At 40.0% G+C, this 23020-nt stretch overlaps 1 protein-coding gene across 5 annotated transcripts in view; it reads right to left on the reverse strand.

The window, feature by feature from the left end:
• The window catches only part of add3a (adducin 3 (gamma) a), a 236184-nt gene that overhangs the window by 187931 nt on the left and 25233 nt on the right, over positions 1-23020 (reverse strand). For 3 of the 5 annotated variants that reach the window (XM_080205869.1, XM_080205873.1, XM_080205868.1), the window contains exon 2: positions 6943-7061. The exons of 1 other annotated variant lie outside the window; for it this stretch is intronic. The gene's annotated coding sequence lies outside the window, so the exon portion shown is untranslated. The remainder of the gene's footprint in view (positions 1-6942; positions 7062-23020) is intronic. One more of the 5 variants, XM_080205870.1, reaches the window with a different exon arrangement.

Here is a 23020-nt window from a genome sequence, read left to right on the forward strand (position 1 = left end):
TATCATGTAGGCATGTCCTTTCCATTTACTAGTTTTTATTGAGGATTTGACCTGAGGAGCAGGAGAACTCCAGACTCCTCTTAGAAAACTTTCAAGGCTTTTCCTAGAGCTTTTTATGCACTTTCTATGGTCACTTGAATACAAAGATGGGCCTCAGTTCTGCAGCCTACAAGCAAAACTCCACATTGGACAGTAGCGTAATGAAGAGTCAACCTTGACTTACATGCTCAAGCCCTGAACCGAGACATAGATCATCGGCCTGAAATATGAACTCAGTTTATCATTCCACTGATGCTGTGAAACCTGTTGAGCATTTCTGACATTTTCTGTTTTTTCCTTAGGTCTCCACTCTATCAACTGTACACTATCGTGCAGAACTGGTAAGTGTCCAGGTAGTGATAGCATCACAAATCCAAGTGCAGGTGAAAGAGTCTGCCATTGCAACAAGCACGTTCCATAATGTAAACCTGAGGAAATCTGTTCAATACACTTCCACTTGCTGTCCTCACAGAAGTGAAGCCAGTTTACCAGTCCAATTGCAAAAACAGAGATTCGTGCTGCTCTCCTGGAAGAGAATGCAGTGTCAAGCACAGTAATAAAAATGCCTACAGTTTTAATGTAACTTCTAAAGCAGAAATGTGAATAAAATGTGTTCTTTAAGGAATTATTAAAAATAAAGTTATGATTCAGGTTCTGCTGGCTGATCTCCACTAGACCAGTGGAAGAGTTGTTCTATGTGGTCTCTGCTGGGTCCATTCATTCATCTGAATAGACAAGGGGACAGCACTGATACGAGTTTTAAAATCGTTTTCTTCTATTGAACAGAACTTTTAAAAAATTAACATGACAAAAGCGAAAAGAAAAAGCAAACTTGGGAACTGGCTTCTACTGCCGGCCCTTGTACTGAACATGAGCGCACTGACCGGATCTTGAAAACAAACTGAACAAACACACACTAAAATCCAAATTATACTTCAACTGTTACCTCATTATTGGAAATGTTTTTCACAGTCTGTCTTCATCCTAGAAAAACAATCCTTGCAGCTGCAGTTATGAAAAACTTGTTTGCCTGCATTGTGTATCCTTCAGGAATGCAGTCAATTTTTAGCTAATCTTTAGTCTTCTGATTCTACATGTAGTCAAGTTAGCAGCATAGGCAGAATTATCTTAAAATGAAATCTTTGCATAGACTGAAGCAAACAGAGCTCAGCATACATAGAATCACTCAGTCTCATTGTCACTTCATAGTAACAACTTGAGGGAGAATGGGAGTCAAGGTTCCTGCTCCCAAACAGTGTTTTGATAATCTCTACTGCAAGCAAATATGAATCAGAATCAGGCACTACTATAATGCATTCCTTGAATGATTAACCAAAGTATATTTGGGCCAAAAAACAGCTGAATGCTTGATGCACTTTTGGTACCAGCACCCATGAAAACTCTCATGCTACACAACTAGAATTTGTAACTGCAGAAAAAAATGGAGAGAAAAAAGACGACAAAATTCTGACTTAAACTGGAGAAAATAACACGGTGAAAAATCATGCCAATTCTATATGCCAGTCAAATAAATTCCTGAAGATCTTTCTACTTTACTGCTAGTCCAAACAGGTGGCAGCAAAGTCATGGTCATTGTAGATGATGCTGGCATAAACCACTTTCAACAAAGTATGATATCAAGGAGCCTTAGCAAATCTGGTCAATGAGATTTAGGAGAAAACACTCTGCTAGTTGGGACTCACAGACAGCACAAACGGAAGCTTAGCACACATGGTTGTTGGAGGCCAATCTTATCATACCCAGGACATCACTGCAAGAATTCCTCAGGATTCTACCCTGGGCCCAATAATCTTCAACTGCTTCATCAATAACTTTCCCTCCAAAATAGGTTCAGAAATGAAGATGTTTGCTAATGATTGCACACAACCCTTCAGAGATACTGATGCAGATTGAACCCACACACAAGACCTGGCTAATATTCAGAATTGGTTGATGTGTGGCTTGAATGTTACTCACCACTTATGTGCTTTACAAATGAGGACAGAGGTGATGGGGTAACTTTTCCCCTTTCTCTTCACCTCTCACACCAAGATAGTTAGGAGGAGTGGTTAATGTGTTGCAAGTTTTAGTATTAGATTTAAAGCAGGCTTTCAGGTAAATTTAACTAAGAAAAGATAACTTTTATTCATGCAACAGCCTGAAAAGTAAACACACTGAAAAAACATTTACTCCCTCATGCACACATGGATTCTAGAAAATGAAACATGCAGCTAGATTAGCAACAGAATACAAGAAGCAAATCAAGTTCAAATTATGCACTTTAAGATATACATGGTGCAAGCCTGGATGGTTTCCCCTTGTGGTTCTTTGGAGACGGACAGTAGTTGGAATTCTATGGATTTCCAGACAGGGTTATGGCCAAGTTTCTTTGGTGGCGAATTTCTGCAGGTGACAACGAATTAGTGACCATCTCCTACCACCCAAGTTGACTAATTGTTAAGCTGGATTCTATGCTCCTGGCTGGATGAATGGTCCTTCTTGTCCCAATGAATTCTAGACAAACTCGTTTCTCCCTGGTGCTTGGAGTAGAAGACATGTTACCTGGAGACAATTTTCATCACCTTATCAATGTACATCTGGAATGGTTTGGAAGCCACTGTTCCTCTTTTTGGTCAAACCAAATAACACAACGTAAAAATGGGTGAGTTATTCACCATGACTGATGATTAATTGGTTTCTGCATGTGTCTTTTGTTAAGTATCAAGGAGATAGTGGATCTGGAAAACCACTGGCAACATTTGAAAGTGTGAATTCCATAGATGGTTTTGTCTTGCTCTGTTCATTCAAGGGACAGCATTTACCCACAATCATTCATATTTTCAGAACTTTCAGATGCATGAACATAAGAACATAAGAAATAGGAGCAGGAATAGGCCATCTAGCCCCTCGAACCTGCCCCGCCATTCAATAAGATCATGGCTGATCTGTCGTGTCTCTGTTCCACATTCCCGCCCTCTCCCCATAACCCTTAATCCCCTTGCCTATTAAAAACCTATCAACCCGCGTCTTAAATATATTTAGCGAGGCAGCCTCCACCACTTCAACGGGCAGAGAATTCCAGAGATTCACCACCCTTTGAGTGAAGAAGTTCCTCCTCAACTCCGTTCTAAACTGCCCCCCCCCCTTTATCTTGAGGCTGTGCCCTCTAGTCCTACTGTCCTTTCTGAGCGGGAAGAGCCTCTCCACCTCTAACCTATCCATCCCATTCATCATCTTATACGTCTCAATGAGCTCTCCCCTCATTCTTCTAAACTCTAACGAGTACAAGCCTAGTTTATTCAGCCTCTCCTCATAGCTCAACCCCCTCAACTCTGGTATCAGCCTAGTAAACCTCCTCTGCACTCCCTCCAAGGCCAAAATATCCTTGCGTAAGTGCGGCGACCAAAACTGCACACAGTACTCCAGCTGCGGCCTCACCAGTGCCCTGTACAGTTGCAGCAAGACCTCCCTACTTTTATATTCAATTCCCCTCGCTATGAAGGCCAGCATCCCATTCGCCCTCCTGACCACCTGCTGCACCTGTAGGCTGGGTTTTTGCGACTCATGCACAAGGACCCCGAGGTCCCTCTGCACCGTCGCATGCTGCAGTTTTTCGCCATGTAAGTAATAGTCCTTCCTACCATTATTCCTACCAAAGTGGACAACTTCACATTTGCCAACATTAAATTCCATTTGCCATTTCCTGGCCCATTCGCTCAGCCTATCTAGATCCTTCTGCAGGCTCTCCACACCCTCCGCACAATTTGCCGTTCCACCAATCTTGGTGTCATCAGCAAATTTCGACACCATACACTCGGTTCCCTCCTCCAGATCATCTCCATAAATGGTAAATAGCTGAGGCCCCAGCACTGACCCCTAGGGCACTCCACTAGTCACCAACCGCCAATCCGAATAGCACCCATTGACCCCCACTCTCTGCCTCCTATTTGACAGCCAATCCCCTATCCACGCTAACACCCTACCCCCAACTCCATGCCCCCTGACCTTCTGTAATAACCTCTTGTGAGGCACCTTATCAAACACCTTCTGAAAATCAAGAAACACCGCATCCACCGGCTCTCCTCTATCCACCGCCCTAGACACATCCTCATAGGACTCCAATAAATTCGTCAAGACACGACTTCCCCTTAATGAAACCGTGCTGCGTCTGCTCTATCAAACAATTCTCCTCAAGATGCCTCGCTATTTTCTCCTTGATCACGGATTCTAACATTTTTCCTACAACAGACGTTAAACTAATCGGCCTATAATTCCCTGCCTTTTGCCTGCCACCCTTCTTAAACAACGGCGTAACATTAGCACTTCCGGCACTTCCCCAGAATCCAGCGACGTTTGGAAAATAATCACCAAGGCATCCACTATCACCTCCACCGTTTCTTTCAGAACCCTTGGATACATTCCATCCGGTCCTGGGGGCTTGTCCACAATCAGTCCCTCCAGTCTGTCGAGCACCCCCTCTCTAGTAACAATAATGTCATTCAGGCCCTCCACTCCTACCATCTTTCCATCGCTAACACCCGGCAAATTATTCACGTCCTCCTCCGTGAAGACCGAAACAAAAAAGTTATTCAAGGCCTCAGCCATTTCCCCATCCCCTACCACTAAGTCCTCCCCCTCATCCTCTAAGGGTCTAATGTTCACCCTAGCCAGCCTCTTCCTTTTTAATATATTTATAAAAACTCTTACTGTCCTTTTTTATATTAAGCGCTAGCCCAGCTTCATAGTTTATCCACAAAATTAATCCTCTAGGTTTAGACACAAATTAATCCTCTAACTGTATGGACATTACAAAAGGTCACCTGACCCTTGGTGGCCATCTTTGGAAGCATATCATCCTTGTAAATCTTCTTTGTACCTTCCTCAATGGCTCCATATCTTTTTGGGAACATTGTGTTGATAAATTAAACCCAGTTTCTGTATATTGAATTCTTTCATGATGACTGTGTTATCCTTGTTACATTCACCTCTAATTTCGCAAATTATACCATTCACTACATTATTGCTACCAATGTTTGCTGTTGTTTCCTGTTTCTTAGTTCCACCCAAACTGACTCGATTTTCCAATCGAAGATCCTCTCTCACTAACGTACTGGTTTCATCATTTAGTAACAGCCCTACCCCACCTCATTTCCCTTCTTGTCTGTCCTTCTTAAATGTTGACTAACTTTGAACATTAACAAGAGGCAATGGCAAAATGATACTTTCACTGGACTAGTAACCCAGAGACACAGGGTAATGCTCTGAGCACCAGGTTCTAATACCACCCATCTGGTTCAAGGATGTTTTTCAGGGAAAGAAATCTGCCACCCTTAGCTGGTCTAATCTACATGTGATTCCAGATCCACAGCAAAGTGTTGATTCTTAAAATGGCACTTAGGGGTGGGTAATGAATGCTGGTCAGCTACACCCACACCCTCTTCACCAAAAAAAAATTCAGTTCTCACCACTGATCACCCTGCAGCCACGTCCCCATAATGGCCATTAAATCATATCCGTTTACATAAGAACATAAGAACATAAGAAATAGGAGCAGGAGTAGGCCATCTAGCCCTTCGAGCCTGCCCCGCCATTCAATAAGATCATGGCTGATCTGTCGTGGCTCAGTTCCACTTTCCCGCCCTCTCCCCATAACCCTTAATCCCCTCTCTTATCAAGAACCCATCAACCCGCTTCTTAAAAATATTTAGCGAGGCAGCCTCCACCACTTCAACGGGCAGAGAATTCCAGAGATTCACCACCCTTTGAGTGAAGAAGTTCCTCCTCAACTCCGTTCTAAACCGCCTCCCCTTTATCTTGAGGCTGTGCCCCCTAGTCCTACTGTCTTTTTTGAGCGGGAAGAGTCTCTCCACCTCTATCCTATCCATCCCATTCATCATCTTATACGTCTCAATGAGATCTCCCCTCATTCTTCTAAACTCTAACGAGTACAAGCCTAGTTTATTCAGCCTCTCCTCATAGCTCAACCCCCTCAACTCCGGTATCAGCCTAGTAAACCTCCTCTGCACTCCCTCCAGGGCCAAAATATCCTTGCGCAGGTGCGGCGCCCAAAACTGCACACAGTACTCCAGCTGCGGCCTCACCAATGCCCTATACAGTTTACTGTCATTTGTGCCATCAATTCATCTACTATTGTAAATATTGTTTGCATTCAGACAAGAATGTCTTTAACTCTGTCTTTTTATTAATTTTAGCATTTCAGCTGTACGATTTTTTTTCTATATACGTAGCAGTGATTCTGATCTAACAAAGCTTAGGCTGAATGTCTACAATGAATGAATCCACTGTAGAAATAAAAAATGACATTGGATCTTTTTTGTTCAATGAACTATAGCCAGAGGCAACTATAGAAAGGAATGCTGGATGGTTTTCTAAGGAATGCAACAATCAAGATGTTCAGCTGGTGTCTCAAATCATGGACGAAAAGTTTTATCCAATGGAAAGACAGAATGCTAAATTTAACATTATGATTTGGAAGCTGTAAATTTTGAGATGAAAATAAAACAGAAAAGGATGAACAACTGATAGAATAGTCACTAACAGTTCACACAACCCAAATATTTGTCTACAGATATTAAAAATGTTTTAATCTACATGATGGGTGGAAAATGACATAGAACATATCAATTTGTAAGGGCATTCAAGACACATTTGATGCATTTCAATGACTAATCCACAACAAAACAAACTCCATCCTGAATTATTTTTGTTGGAAAACCAGATTCACAGGAACTCACAAGGAAGTTGACAGTGAAGTAAAGTTGTACATAGAGCTACAGTAGAATCCTCACCTAAATTAATGTTATGTATATTTCTGGAAAAATATCAGTTTTGGTACATAAATGAGACATAATGAATTAATAATTGATCAACAGTTGAACTTACTGTACGTACTGTGCAACCTCACAGGCGTGCTTGTTTCTGATGTTGGGCCTTTGCTTCAGGTGTATGAGCTCTGATACAGGCAGTTCTTTAACTCCACATTCACTATGGAAATAGTTCACCTTCAATTCAAAAGAAAATTAAATTCAAAGTAACACTAAACTATATGGAACAAAGCATGAGATTCAAAACCACTGAGCTAAAATGAAAGAGAAAATGTCATAAATAGTCTGAATGTTCAAATGAACAAATTATGGAAAATACTTGAGAAATGGTTTTTCTCTCGAGGGCAAGGCTCATGCTTGTATACTATTCCATACAATTTTAATGAAAATAAATGTGAAATTCTTCACCTCCCCTCAATCCATCTTCTGTCTCACATCTATTTTCCAGTTTTAATTCTAAAAAACTTTTTCTTTAAAAGCTAACTTTCATTTATGTATATGTGGCTCGACAACAGGCTTTGTTGTCAATTTACTTAACTGTAAAGTGCCAAGCCAAATACTCCATCACCCAATAGGCATTTTGCACAGTCAGCAAACAACTTACCCGTCCTGTGGGAGAAAGGGACTAGCAAATTTTAGATCCCAGTCACTGTATCAGAAGAGATTATTATCACTGCAGAAAAACATCTAATTTGGGGCCTTCTTATTCTGTATGCCTTAGTACAAAATGGGACATTGCACTAAAGTGCTAAGACATTGAAGGAGCTTTGGGGTCATTTTAGAAGGTGCAGAAAACTACAATAAAATAAAAACAGTTACTCATTAGTAAAATGTCATCATCAATTCTATGGGCCATCCAAACACTAGAATCAATAGGATTTACTTTAGCTTCAAACGTTATCATTGTAACAAGCTTTTTTGAGGTATTACCTTAAACTGTTCATTGTGTGTTTTGTTAATTGCAGTATAGGGGTTTAACATGTCGATTTTGGTTATGAAAGGGTTATTTTCCATTGAACGACTGTGCAGTTTTGTATTGATCTGTTCTTGTTTCAAATTTCCAGTATTTGCAGTCTTCAGAACACAGGTATTCAATCCTGAAACTCTTCCATGATACAATGAGAACAGGACTGATCTATATCCAAATTCCATAACCCTCAATTGCTTCAGAATTAATAAACTGAGCAAAAAACTGCTGCTTTTGTGGGAGTGTGTTCCACAGTTTTACCACTGTATAAAAGGAAATTCCCAACTTCTGTCCTGAATGGCTGAGCTCACTCTGATTTTAATGTGCGTTTGCTCTCAAGATCCCTACCAACAGAAAAGGTTCTTCTCTATCTGCCCTATAAATTCCTTTCAAAATCCAAAAGCCTCAATAAAATCACCTCTTAACCTTTCTACATTTCAGGGGAAATAGATCTATTTTATGTAAACACTTCTCATAACCTAATCATTGTAGCATCCTTGTGAATCTACACTGCATCCCTTCTTTATGAGGCTAGTAGCCCATACCCTTGCTCAGAGTGACAATAACTGATGGATTATCACTCTGTAGCAGCTTGGTTGGAATTACAAAGCCCCCATCTTGCCTAATTTTTCTCACTCAGGCCAGGCGAGACAGGAACAGTGAATCAGCTCTGGGGCTGCAGCAGAGAGGTGTAAATGGAGCACAGTGAAAGAGGACATGCCCCCATTATACAACATTAACTGCCATAAAGCAGGTGAGTTTAAAGGGACCACTGAAAAAAAGGCAAAGGGAAAGAGGTATCCTGTGCGGGACTCAGCCTGGATCTTTAAAATAGTTACGCTGAAGTTAGAAGTACTTTTACTTCTTCCAACTCTTAGTGTTAACTATACTATTAGTCTAACACTAATCATCTGAAGTTAGAGATTTAAATAGCTTTGGCTGGTAATAAATACAATTATCCAGGGGAAGCTGGTGCTTATGTTCAATTGCTGGGTAAACTCTTACCTGGGATCTTCTGAGGGGATTTCCCCAGTGCATCTTTGGGGTACCCCCAAATCTGATGATGAGCCAGGAAGTTATGTCCCAATATGCCCTAAGGCACAGTGACCAAAATTGGCCACAATATTCCAGATGAGATGCAACTAGGGCTTAGTATAGCTGCAACAAAACTTGAGTCCAATATAGCCCTGCCTCCTCAATGCATTCCATTCCAGGAGTCCTTTTGAATTTTTTGGAGCAGATCACCAAATTTTATTGATCAGTGTGCATGAAGACAGAGCTTCAAATGTTCCTAAACCATGATCATTAAAAAAAAGCACATCTATCTTTTAGGTCCACAATGGATGATCTCACACTTCCCAATGTTGATATCCATCTACCCTAGATTTGCACACGCACTTTATCTATAAACATTAATTTGCAATTTTATGCTCCCATTTATTACTTAACGTGCCATCTATCTTTGGGTCATCTGCAAACTGGCTCTCAATTTCTATTATCCAAGCCATTAATAAATAATCAGACATCCCAGCATAAATTCTTATACAGCCCATCTTGTACATCACTCAATCAATCTCTGAGCTAGGTTAACAATTTCCTTCAATTCAATGAATTTTAATTTTAGCTAACAGTTTGCTACATGGAACCTTATGGAATGCCTTCTTAAAATCTGTATCAAGTACATCAGTAAGACTTTCCCGCAGCCTAGTCCGTCAGTTATTGCCGCAAAAAAAATTCAACCGAGATCTTTTTTTTAAATCATCAATTCCAAAAATCTCAACTTACATTAAACAAACAAGTTGATCATTTCTAACTTTTCCCTTCTTTCTGGCCTTTTAAACAACGGAGTTAGATTTGCAATTTTTGAACTAAAGGGGCAATTATTGAATCATGAACACTTTGAAAGATTATAGCAAAATCATCTGCATTTCTTCACTTGCTTCTTTTAAAGCCCCGAAGTACAAACCATCACGTTCTGGTGATTTGTTGGTGCTTAATTCCATTATGTTTCTATTTATTACTTTTTTTCTTGCTGATTGCAACTTGAGAGTTTCTCCTGTTAGTTACTGGAGTTACTTTAGAGAGTTACTCTGATGTAATTTACAATTGGATCCAAGTTTCCATAAAAGTGGTGACCCCACCACTCACTGGCTTAAAAGCTTGAGGCAAACCTATCTCTACTTGACCACATCACAGAAGCCAATTTTATGGCTGTCAGGTAGTTAATTAGCTCCAGGCTAGACTTTTGCCCAACTGGGAGGAAGTCCCACATATGGAATCTCCAGTCAGATGTCTAGCAGCTTTCTAATCCTAACAGCATGAAGAGGAGCAGTGGCCACTGCTGGGATTGCAGGTGGTCTTCAACAACAACCAGTGGAGGCAAATGAGAAGCTAAGTTGGGCCCATAAAATTCCACCTAGAGTTTTTAAGTACAACATTCCAGAGGACTGCACCGGAGTAACTTTCAAACAAAATTTGACATTGGACCACATAAGATGTTAGAATGGGTGACCAATACTTTTTTTTTCTTTATTCTTTCATGGATGTACCAGCATTTTGTTGCCCATCCATAGTCGCTGAATCAAAACCCGAAACACTCTTGCTAACAGCAGAGGCTACCTACACTACATACATCACAGTGATTACACATGACGTCTCACTATCACCTTTTCAAGGGCAATTTCGGGATGAGCAACAAATGTTGGCCTTGCCAGCTATGCTCACATCCCATGAATTAAAAATATCTCCAGCAGCACTACCCTCTGTTGCTCTGACTGGAACTCAACTAACAGCTGCACAATCTACTTAAAATTTTCACACAAGGCCAAAGCATTGAACACAGCCAAAATTGTACACCATGTCATTCACATCCCCATCTAAAGACAAGCACTAAAAGCAATGCGAGCTCACTTCTAATATTCCTACTGGGATTTTACTGAGGTTAGCATTACCAAACAGTAGGCTTTAAAATTGTTGAGTGCACAGCTATTTAAATGTCTCCGTTCAACTGAACAAAATGCATTTGAGTACAACACAAACCACTCAAACAATTTTTAATAGGATTGAAGCCTGTTAGCAAAAATCTCAAAAAGCTCAGAATCTCTCCTTGCTGAGCTTACTAACAGACTTTGCTAGCGTTAACACTCCTCATCCAATGTCCTAGCTATCCCCTGTTTACATGTTCAAGTACCGTCATTTACTTCCCGACATTAACAAACCTTAATGTAATTGATAAGATATTAGCAAGCATGACACAGGAGGAAGTTTAAAGAGAGCTAGCTTCTCAGTCAGCACCTTCCATCATTGGAAGAGTGTTTTTACAAAAGATTTCATTTCAATAACACATTTTATAATTTCTCCAAGACTTATCAAGTCTTTTCATAGCAAAAAAAATGATGACATTTAATCATCGGTGTCATGTTTAGCCATCAAGGCTGTAGCTTTGCACTCATACTGAGCATTTCTGATCGCTTTCAATAGCTAGAGTTGCAGACAAGTGCACAAGGGAGTTGCAGTTAGCAAATCAGTTACTTCAGTGTAAACTGAGCTTGTCAACAGTAAAAGAGTAATAGAAGAAATTTGATTTATTACTGTCACATGTATTTACATTGAAAACTACAGTTTCTTGCATGCTCTGCAGACAAAACATACCGTTCATGGAGAAGGAAACGAGAGAGTGCAGAGTGTAGTGTTACAGTCATAGCTGGGGTGTAGAGAAAGATCAAGCTAAGTCCATTCAAAAGTCTGACAGCAGCAGGGAAAAAGCTGTTCTCGAGTCGGTTGGTATCTGACCTCAGACTTTTTTTACCTTTTACCCGAAGGAAGAAGGTGGAAGAGAGAACGTCTGGGGTGCGTGGGGTCCTTAATTATGCTGGCTGCTTTGCTGAGGCAGCAGGAAGTGTAGACAGAGTCAATGAATGGGAGGTTGGTTTGCCTGATGGATTGGGCTACATTCACGACCTTTTGTAGTTCCTTGCGGTCTTGGGCAGAGCAGGTGCCATACCAAGCTGTGATACAACCAGAAAGAATGCTTTCTATGGTGCATCTGTAAAAGTTGGTGAGAGTCGTAGCTGACATACCAAATCTCAAAAGGGCAAGAAAGCACAACACATGACACACTGGTTTTCCCTTTTCTGATAAAATATTCTTCAAATAGAACAATTGAGGTCGTGTTGTATACTGAGGTTTCCATCCCACCTCTCTGTTATGAACACTGGCTTCTGTTTAGGTGAATCACCCAAGTGATCATTCTTCAGAAAACATGAGCTATCTACTTAACAATTATACAAAATTAGAAAAACGAAGAGAAAAACACAGCTGGTTCTAACTTGTCCCTTGTTTAGTGTGCACATTACTTCCATAAGTCAATGGCTTTTATCTACAACCAGGAAGGTTAAGGTCTACTGCTTTCACATTGTCAGACATCACGTAATTTCGCACAAACTGCTGCTTTGATTCTTGAGAGTTGACTCTTCATGCATATGGCAGTGTTTTACTTTTGTTTTGATTTTTATGACTGTTTTTAGAAAACACCCCAATACAAAATTGTATCAAAATACATTTACTTTATATTGTTTGCAAATTAATGGACTCAAGACATAAACTTTACCTGACTAAAAAAGAAAATTGTTTGTAATAGCCAGAGCACATTGTGGAGTCAACAGGCATAAGCATCTTCTTATGAGAAAGGTACGATTTTCAGTTGAGTCAAGAGCAGTAAGCAACTTCTAACTCCATAGGAGTTTAATAGGAAAGCAGATAGATGTAATGACTGTCCACAACAACCACAGTAACTTGCAGAATTATGTACATGAAAACATGCTCCAAAATGTGCGTAGATTTTTGGATCAACACACCCTTCTAAATTAAAGGCAACAAATCTGATCATCATTTGGGTCCCAATTTGAGTATTTTTAATAACAATAATGGACAATAGTTTTCATTCATACTCAAAAAAGATAATTCTAATTTGAAAACCAGTTCATTTAATTCTCCAGTCATGCTTAATAATTACTTAATAGATCAAAAACTACCACCATTTAATTCTTAGTAACAAGGTTTTTAAATCAGGATTGAAATCTCTCAAATTTGTTCTCTTTTTTCCCCTCACTCCTGCAGGAATATAGTTCAACATATTGCAGAGATTTTCTTTCAAAGCTTTCCAAAGTATCCATTTGTCAAACCTTAGCCAGGACAGTGAGCTTTAACAGGTCAAAAGTAGCATTACAGGCAAAATTGATTGCATCCGCATGCATATTGCAGCACAGGCAAGCAGATTGAGGAGGAACATCAACATAGGTTGAAGTTCCCTTCTTCTGATCAGCCATAATTGAGACTTCTGAAATCTCACCCACGCAGGCCTTCTCTGGGAGTAAAGATGGTGAGTACTGCAAAGCCATGCACATTCTTTAAATGCTTTTAAATCTCTCTGACAAGTTCAAAACGAAGAATCTAGGCAGCTGAAGTCAGAACCTCTAATGGTTTTGCAAAGGAGAGTGGATAATGCACAATATACATGAATAAGAAGAATGGAAAGCTCAGGGAATTGTATGGCTGGAGATGCAAGCCAACAATGATATTTAAACACATGGATAATAATTAATTGGCAGAGGTGAGAAATCTTCCTTTTAGTGGAATTCTGACGTTTGGATCACAGAATTCTGCCCTTTTGATTTTTTTCCCCCTTCTCCTGGTCCAGGGAAGCTCTCCCAGCTCCTCCCTCTTTCACCACCTTCAAGGAGGTGGCGGAGAGTTAAAATGGGGATGACAATGGAAAATAAATTTGCAAAGCACTGTTTTACTCCTTTGTTTCATTTATGTCCATAATCTAGTCTGGACATGTTTTGTTAGTATGGACTTCATCCTGCATTGTTTCATGTCATCATGGGATGTCGGTGTCGCTGAATAGGCTAGCATTTATTGCCCATTCCTAATTGCTCTTAAGGTAGTGGTGAGCTACTGCCTTGAACCACTGCTAGTGATGTGGTGTACACACAGTGCTGTTAGGAAGGGAGTTCCAGGATTTTGTTCCAGTGAAAGAACTGTAATATAGTCCCAAGTCTGAATAGTGTGTGGCTTGGAGAGAAATTTGCAGGTGGTGTTCCAACATTTCTGCTTCCTTTATCAGTCATAGGTTTAGAAGGTATTATCAAAGCAGCCTCGGTGGACAGCTGCAGACAATTTAGTAGATGGTGCATGTTGCTGCCATTGTGTTGATGGTGGAGGAAGTGTAAATTTTAAGGTGGTGGGTGTGGTGCCAATCAAGCAGACTGCTTTGTCTTGGATGGTGTCAAGTTTCTTGTGTTTTTGGAGGTGCAGTCATTAAGTGGAAAGTATTCCATCACACTCCTGGATTGTACTTTGTAAATGGTCACAAGCTTTGGGGTGTAAGAGGCGAGTTTCTCGCTGCAGATTTCCTAGCATTGGGAACTATGATGCATTATTCCGTTGAATGCTAAAATGCCGGGGTCACTTCAGTGATCTTATGCACACGGTCTTGATTGTAATAGAAGAAAAATTATGGTTCTATCCACTTGAAGACAAATACCCCCTTTAAGCTGGCCTAGAGCATGTGTATTTCATCGCTGATTATAAATAAAGTGCTACACTTACTCAATTCCTTGCCACAAAAAAATTTCACATCTTTTTGTCTTGGCTATTCTCACCTTTGAATTGGTGGCATTGAAAGGGGGGGGGGGTTGCATTTGGGGCAAAAAATATTTGTGATATACCTTTATAAAAAGACGATCAAGATAGATGAAAAAGGTCACAAGTTGTTCAACTCAATACTGAGTCCACAACTCCGTTATGTGCCTAATCAGAAGATAAGGTGCTGCTCTTCCAGTTCGCATCGAGCTTCACTGGAACACTGCAGCGGGCTAAGGCAAGACATGCGAGCATGAGAGCAAAATGCAGAGTTGATATGGCAAACAATAGGAAGGTTAGGGTCATACTGGCAGGCTGAGCAAATGGTGTTTCTCAAAACAGTCAGTCTGCGTTAGTCGCTCCAATATAGAGGAGACCGTTTTGGGAGCAGCGATTACAGCGTTTTCTTCCTCTCTTCAGCTCTGAAGAGTCAAAAGAGCTTGAAATGTTGACTCATTTTTGCTCTCCCAACAGATGCTGCCAGAGCTGAGTTTTTCCAGCATTCTCTGCTCCTGTTTCAGATTCCAGCATGAACAGTATTTTGCTTTTATTTCAACAAAGACTGGGTCTGGTATAGGACAGAATATAGGCAATGGAGTTTTGGATGACCTATGGCTGACAGCTGGTCCAAAGGTACTACTGAAATACCCAAGTTTGGAAAGGGTGCATCTGAAATACTCCAGTCAGGAAGTGACAATGGTATAGGTGCAGGTTTCAGAAGCAAACACAAATGTTGCAACTCTACACTTAAATTTCTACATCTGACTGTAAAAACAAATCTTCACTGTATCTATAAATTACAAGATTGCTCAATAATGGTATGCAAATGATTTGGCAGTTTCTTTGAAAGCCCTCCAGTCAGGAAAAAAAACAAATCTATTAACTAATAAGCTTACATAAGTGCACTATTAACTAATAAGCTTGCACAATCTTGGTGGCAGGAATTGGCTCACTTGGTGACAGAATATAACGACCTGCAGCAGCACTTTTTGGCAACGTTTCATTCTGCATGAGGCATATAACCTACCACATCCAAAGATGGGCAGGTTAGATTGATTGGCCACGCTAAGAAATTGCCCCTTAGTATCCAGGGATGCGTAGGTTAGAAGGATTAGTGGGTATAATATGTAGGGATATGGGGGTAGGGCCTAGGTGGGATTGTGTTCGGTGCAGACTCGATGGGCTGAAGGGCCTCTTTCTGCACTGTAGGGTTCTATGATTCTATATCACTGCATATGAGGTCATACTAATCTCCTATTTAAAAAAAATGTACAAATTCTCTTGTAGAACCTTCATTCTACTGCCAATAGTTGTAGGAAAAGTAGCAAATCTCATTCCCAAAATGATGAGTTGAATGACCATCTTCTGTGCCACAAATCTACGTTAAACTGATTTTAGGTGAAGATACGATCAGGTTCATCTCAATATGACCATTACTTATTTCAATTATATGCAACCACTCCATCCAATCCATGAGGAATGCCCATTTGGCTGAGCTAACAGGGAACCGCTGCCACCTATTTTAATCAAACCCAGTATGAAACATTTCTTTAAAAATGTATGCAAGGAGAGAAAACCAGACAGAAACAAATCCAAAGGTTTCCTTTCCAAAGGCAGACGACACTACAGTATAGCTAACACAATTTTTTTAAAAAACTACAATTTCCTGAAAGATTACTGAATCCATGTAATCTAACCATACGTTAGTATTTTACAAATTTTGAATGGTGGAATAGATTAAATATGGAGCACTTGCTTCTCAAAACTTTGGGTTATGCCAATTATAAATGTCAGTTTCCCTCATGAACACTATTTTTATCTTCAGAACTATTTATTACAGGAAAATTACCATATGTCCAGTTGATGATCTTTCCTAATTTAAGAAACTCATTCAGTTTTATGGACTACTGTTAATTAATTTCCTTATAATATTAAATGGTGCTGGTAATATGATAAATAAATGCCTCTTTCAGAGAAACACTATTCTCCTGTAACAGTTGGTGAGGAACCCACTACAGATGTAAATCTGCAATAGGAGGCCAACTAATGCCTATTGGCAATACATTTGGCATTTGATAGCTAAAGTTACTGTCTAAGTTACGTTCCTGAAAATGGTAATACTGTTTGCTTGGATATGGGGGCAGTTTGCTATGGTAACTGGGTCAGAGATGGTCCTGGGAATTTGATGAGTGCCAAGTTTGACACAGAAGCTATCAAACTCCAAGACTATACTGAAGAAAAAAAATTGTTTAAAAATGCTTAGTCCATTCACTGGCATGCAGAGTTCCCACTTTAACTGACCACATAAAGGTCCAGTGCTACTTTGCAACATATATTGACATTTGTCACTAATACAATTAAAATAACAAAGCTGGTTTTATTAAATAAGGTCATGTAGATAGAGGGAGGTCATCGAATGAGTAGTTACTTGAGGATGTATAAAGAGACACTGAATCAGGTGAGAATCAAATTAGGAGGTACAGATCTGCAATGATTCATTCTATGAACAAATCTATAAGTATAAATAAAAATGGACCCTGGTTTCTTCCTTCACCAACTGGTTATCAGGAGTAGGCCAGTGTACTTGAACAGGCGCTGGAGTGTAGCGACTATGGGATTTTCACAGTAACTTCACTGCAGTGTTAATATAAGCCGACTTGTGATGCTGAAAAAATGTTAAAATCTGATAACTGCATACAACAAAGCTGTGACAAAATACAAATGAGCATATATTAACTATATGGACTAAATTTTATTTAATGCGAAGACTGCAAGAGTAGCAAGAGGTTGATTATGGCTCAAATTTATTTTGCTTTAATCTGACAAATTTTGCAAGACTTCATTTCAAGATTAATTTTATAATTCCCTGAGGCTGAACATGTTAATTCACAAAAGGAATATATTCTCTTCGCAAACATTAATTAAATCACTGTTAAGCTGGGCTTAAAGGGTATGAATTTTAATGAAAAAGTTTGAAATTCAGGGAAGAATTTCCTGGATGCTAAACTTTGTTTTTTTGACTTCTGTCATTTCCATGGTATATTTTTCTTCCATGAAAACAGAAGAACGCTGTTTTTATACTTTGAGGTAGGAATCCTAAAGAAGGATGACTGAGAGACCCCCATGGTTTCAGAGTGCTTCTGTTATGTTGATTTTCTCCTGCTACATTAAGTTAAGGTTCTTAGGGGCCAGAGACTTGAAGTTTATTGCTTTTACATAATTAGCCATAGTACTCCAGACATTTCATTCTAAAGAGGCAAGATTTGCAGAATATGTCAACTTTACATTGCAAAATGCCAAATAAAGTTATTAAATATAAAAATCTTCTGATGTTGTGGGCCCAGATATATGAATGGCCTTTACGAATTTCAGTTTACAATTTATTGTTTTCTTTATTGAGCAATACATAATTTAGTAACTTTTAAGGGGCATCTTGACAAATACATAATAGAATGGGAAGAGAGGGATATGGTCCCTGGAAGGGTAGGGGGTTTTAGTTCAATCAGGCAGCATGGTCGGTGCAGGCTTGGAGAGCCGAAGGGCCTGTTCCTGCTCTGTCATTTTCTTTGTTCTATGACAGGAGTGTGACAACTGCTTAGATCTTCACTGAAGCTTCTCAGGTGAACTACAAATCACAGTTATGAAAAAAGTAGTGCAATGTAAAGAAGAATAGGATTGTTTTATTGAAAAGAATCATCTGCAGTGCTGTGCTCGAATTCAAACACTAACTCAGGAAGAATATACTGACATTGGATAAAGTTCATCCAGGTTCAATATCTTTGGTTTGTATTCTCTCGAGTTTAGAAGTGAAGAGTGGTCTGATTGGAGTATTAAAAATGCTGAAAAGAATATTTCCATCCTTGCTCCCACCCTGTGAAGATGGGCAGGAACACGTGCTAAAAACAAGCAGAGTGGGACAGAATTCAGCAACTCATGCAACTGAATTCAGTTTTAGTGACACTATGCACATCCAAAAACCTGGTTCTGTCAAGAGCTTCCCTCTAGGCCCAGCTCTTGCTAACATTTTTAATCGGCTGCCATGAGAAAATTGCCTTTGATGGAATGACTCCTAGCCTTCTACCTTTTACATATTTCCAATAGGTAGATGATACATTTCAACATGCAGCTGCAGCTAAGAATTTCCTTACACATCTTAATGAGCTCCACCCTGCATTCAAAATTCACTTTTGAAGTGAAGCAGTCAAACAAACTCCCTTTTGTTGGCTGCTAGCTGAGGAGTCTGCCAATGGATTCTCTGCAACTATCTACCTTCACTGATCAATCAATATATGCACTGGGATTCCTAAAATTCCATGCAGTTTAAGGCTGGCTTTATTGACAACCTTGTAGATAGGGCCCAAGCCATTTGCTCACCATACAAGCTTGATGCCAAAACGAAACAGGGGGCAAAAGCTATCCTGTGGGATAATGGTTACCCCAATCAGATGACTGCTCACTCTGTATTGCGCAAACTAAATGGGCCTAAGGCTGCCACTTTGTCCTGAAAAGTGCTCAGTTTCCCTCAGATTACTACGGAAGGGTACGATACCTAAAAAATTTGGGCAATAAGTGAAGCGACCCATTCTATACAGCCACGATGCAGCAGTAGCACGAACGAGTTAAAAGCCAAAACTGAGAACTGACTTTTCAAAGATATTAGGCATTTGAGAAGGATAGGCAAAAAGGAAAAAGGTGGGGTGGCACCATTTATAAGGTACAAGATCAGTACATTAGTAAGACAGGATCTTAGATTGAAGGATCAAGACAGAGAATGAGATTTGAGTGGAGTGAAGAAACAGTAAGAGGTAGCAAAGATAGGAGGGAGTTATTAATTGACCACCAAACTATAGTAATAATATCGGACACAAAATGAATCAGGAAATTAGAGCTGCATGGGACATACAGTAATCATGGGAGACTTTGATTTACATATAGATTGGGTAATGCAATTAACAATAATGCTGTGGTGGACAGATTCCTGCAGTGTAAGATAGTTTTTTGGAGTAATACTTTGAAGTCCAGTTAGGGATCAGGCTATTTTCGATTTAGCATTATGTAATGAGTAAGGACTAATGAATATCCTTGCTATGTGTGTCTTTAGGGAATAGTAAGCATTATATGATGAAATTTTACATTAAGTTCGAGAGCGATATCGTTCAATCTGAAACTGGGGTCTTAAAATACAAGCAAAGAAAATTATGAACATATGAATGGCAGGTTTGCCATGGTAGATTGGAAAATACACAAAACAATTACTACAAATGTCAGGCAATGGCTAACATTTAAAGAAATATTATGTGGTCTACAACAAATGTACATTCCTTAAAGACACAAAAGCCCAACAGGAAAAGATGAATCAACTGTGGTTAACTAAAATTATATACTGCATTAAATCAAAAGGAAGTGGCAAATATGATTGCCAGAAAAAGTAACAAATTTGAGGATTGACAGAAATTTAGAATCCAGCAATGGAGGATCAAGAAACTGATACAGAAAAACAGAATATGAATACAAGCCAGCAAGAAAAATAAAAGCAGGCTGTAAAGGCTTCTTTAGATATGTAAAAAGGAAACAATCACCAAGAACAAATAGAGGTCTAATTCATGAAAGACAGGAGAATTTATAAGAGAGAAATAGCAGAGAAACTAAAAAGTGTGCCTGTCTTTATGGAGGAAGATGCAGAAAATCTGCCAGAAATACGAGGGATCAAGGGGCTTTGAAAATGAAAAACTGAAAGAAATTAGCATTAATAAAGGGGGCTGTACTGAGAGAAATTAATTGGATTGAAGATTCATAAATCTTTAGACCTGATGAGCTACATTCAAGAGTGTTGAATGACGTGGCTATAGAGATACTGGTTGCATTGGTAGTTATCTTTCAAAATTCTACAGATTCTAGAAACATTCCCGTAGACTGGAAAGTAGATGTAACCCCACTATTTAAGGAGAGAGAAAACAGAACTATAGACCAGTTGGTTTAATGTCAGTAGTAACAAGGAAAGTATTAGAATCTACTATAAAAGGATGTGATAATTAGACATTTGAAAATAATATGATTGGATAGAGTCAACGTGTTTAAAATTATGAGAGGTGTGTTTCAATGATAAGAGAGAAACTGTTTCAGTAGTCATAAGTTGATAACCAGAAACGAGATGAAAAGCTTTTCTACATGAAGAGTAGCTAGGATTTGGAAGGCACTGCTGGAGAACAGTGGATACAGACTTAGCAATAACCTTCAAAGGGGATTTGGATAAATTACTTGAAAGAGAAACAACTGCAGAGGTAATGGGAAAGAGTGGCGTGAGACACAAACTGGATTGCCCTTCTCTTCTTGCACACCCATTAAATGACAAGCTTCCCAGGGTCCACGCTCCAAGCTGTGGTCGTGGATAGACAAGAATTTTATTCAGGTCCACAGGTGAAACACTGAACACTGACATCTCTTATCTATTGGAAATATCATAACAAAAAAGAGAAATTGGTCATTGTTAATTGTATGTTAGTAGTGGGCATTAACCGGGGATTCACTTACTTTCTCACAAATAGATACAGACAACCATGGTAGTTGAATTGGGAGGTGCATGTTTGAAATCTATAGCTTTGCAAATAAAACCTCAAAAAATGTGTACCAGTTTTACTCTTGATTAGCTGGCTTCTTGGAATATAATAGTTACGAATGGATGAGTGAACCCACATTTGTATAGAACTTTTAAGACCTCAGGAAATCCATCAACTTGGATCCATAACCAAGTACTATGGTTATAATGGAACCATAGTGGGATCACTTGGCAGCATTATGGATTAGCCCTTAATGAAAGAAAGAGTTACAAATAAAATGACATTTGCTGTCCTTGAATTCTTACGAAAGAGACACGAGTTCAAGATCAACTGCAATAAAGACCATTAGACACTTTAGGGAAAGGTGGGAAATGAATGAAGTCTATTAGGTTCTTGTCAGGACTATATAATAAGAAAAAAGTACCAAATCTACTCACCAGGATAACATTATATTTTTTATGTATTACAAAGAGTAGTTTTTGACTTACAACTATATTATTGCACCATGATGTTCAGCAGTTTTTTATTTCAAAAATATACTTTATTCATAAAAAACTCAAACAAACCATTGCAAACTGACATATCTAAAAATTACAAACAGTGCAGAAAAAGTCATTTTTACAGTCCTATACAATCTTATTTACACAAAATTACAGTCATTACATTTCAAAACTTAAAACTATATACATGCCTCAGATTTTAACGTGCACTGTTATTTTTCAGATCGGCACACGGTCACACAGGCCAAGGGCATTCTGCAGTTATCTGGCCCTCGGTCTGCCTCCAGGCTTTACAGTGTGGCCTTTCCCCATTGTGCCTTTGCGTGACTGCCCTAAGCCTCAGGACGTCCCTCAGCACATAGTCCTGGACTTCGGAATGTGCTAGTCTGCAAAACTCGGCTGAGGACAATTCTTTCAACTGAAAAATCAGCAAGTTTCGGGCGGACCAAAGTGCATCGTTCAGCGAGTTGATGACCCTCCAGCTGATATTTGTCTCGGCGTGCGTCCCTGGAAACAGCCTGTAGAGCACAGAGTCCTGCATCACCAAACTGCTTGGGACGAACCTTGACAAATCCCACTGCATCTCACTCTAGACCTTCTTCGCAAAGACACATTCCACAAGGAGGTGTGTGACCATTTCATCAGCCGCGCAGCCGCTTTGAGGGCAGTGTGCGGTGATGTTGAGACCTCAAGCATGCATAAAGGATCTGGCGGGGAGTGCCGTTCTCACCACAGCCAAGCCAGGTCTTGGTGCTTGTTTGAGAGTTCTGGTGATGAGGCATTCTGCCAGATGACACTGACAGTCTGCTCAGAGAACCATGTGACAGGATCTGCCATCTCCTTTTCTCTCAGGGCCTCAAGGACGCTACGCGGTGACCACTGTTTGATCACCATGTGGTCAAAGGTGTGTTTGCGGAAAAATTTCTCTACAAAGGACAGCTGCTGCGGTATGGTCCAATCACTTGCAGCATTCCGCGGCAGTGTGGCCAGACCCATCCTCAGCAACACTTGGGATAGGTAGAACCTCAAAAAGTAGTGGCACTTGCTGTTAGTATACCAAGGATCTACGCATAGCTTGATGCAGCCGCACACAAAGGTGGCCATCTGGAGGAAGCTGGCATTCCCTCCCGACGCAATCCATCCTTGATCTCCAGATAAATTTGAAGATGGCCTAAGTCACTGCTGCCGTGCAGGATTTGGGGATAGGCCACACTGCTCCAACAACATGGACAGCACCTCGCATCGGATTACCAGGTTTTTTTCTGGTGATAGAGATGAAGCGCTGCTCCCACAAGCCCAGTTTTTGCCTGGCTTTGGCGATGCGCTCGTCCCAGTTTCTGGCACATGCCCCTGCCGCTCAAAACCATACCCCCAGCACCTTAAGGTAATCAGCCCTGACGGTGAAGGGGACATAGGATTTGTCAGCCCAGTTCCCAAAGAACACGGCCTCGCTCTTGCTCTGGTTGA

Source organism: Carcharhinus amblyrhynchos, chromosome 17 (assembly GCF_965287045.1).
Source record: "Carcharhinus amblyrhynchos chromosome 17, sCarAmb.v2.hapA, whole genome shotgun sequence".
Lineage (NCBI taxonomy): Eukaryota > Metazoa > Chordata > Chondrichthyes > Carcharhiniformes > Carcharhinidae > Carcharhinus > Carcharhinus amblyrhynchos.